The sequence below is a fragment of the Seriola lalandi genome, unplaced genomic scaffold, assembly GCF_002814215.2.
Source record: "Seriola lalandi dorsalis isolate HSWRI2012SDOR001 ecotype SW California unplaced genomic scaffold, Sedor1 jcf7180002054794, whole genome shotgun sequence".
Classification (NCBI taxonomy): Eukaryota; Metazoa; Chordata; class Actinopteri; order Carangiformes; family Carangidae; genus Seriola; species Seriola lalandi.
The window spans coordinates 13,393-14,235 of NW_019525347.1; positions in this window are offsets into that span (position 1 = coordinate 13,393).

An 843-nucleotide genomic window follows, 5' to 3' on the forward strand; every position below is an offset into this window, starting at 1 on the left:
CTAAAAATACCTTTATCGTACACAACTGTACAGCAACAACAGGAAATGAATCTTAAGACAAACAAAACACAAAAGCAAACAGGGTGGAAGCCAAAGGAAAGAGAGCGAGGGAGAGAGACTGTCACCAGCTGATGTAGAGCAGCCAGACCAGGTGAGCTGAATCCTCCTGAAGACCAGACTCCACCCATCCAGCTCATGCAGGGAGGGGCCTGTTAGAGAGGGTCATCACACTTTGAGATCAAAGATCATGTCCTCTCATTTCCAGTGTGTGACACAACAGCAGCAACAACAACAACCACATGAACAGATGTGGAGGGTCAATATTAAAATTGACCCAAACCAAACTGGACAGTATAAACAACAAGTCCTTGAACACAGTGGAGACTGACGTCAGAACTGGCTTAAGCAGCTTTACACAGAGCTGAGTCCAGAACACTCTCCATGCACATCTTCTCATCAGGGTGAAACCATGTGTGTGTATTTTGTATGTGTGTGTGTGTTTATGTGGCTGCAGTAGCTGTCGGGTGTGAAGTCGTCTAGTTGCAGGTTTTTATGAGATGGTCTGCTGAAGACACAAGCAGCTGACAGATGTACAATTACCCTCCAATCACAATCACATGCATGGCCAGACCCAGGGTAACTGGGTAACGTCACACACACACACACACACACACACACACACACACACACACACACACGTCTCTTTGTTGCAGGTGTGCTGTATGCATGTTGTTGATTCAGGGTTAATCAGAGCACGTCTTGGTTTATAAAATATCTTGTTTTTTGGTCTCTGTTTATGTCACTGGAGCCATTAGCCCCCCCACCACCACCAACCCCCCCCCA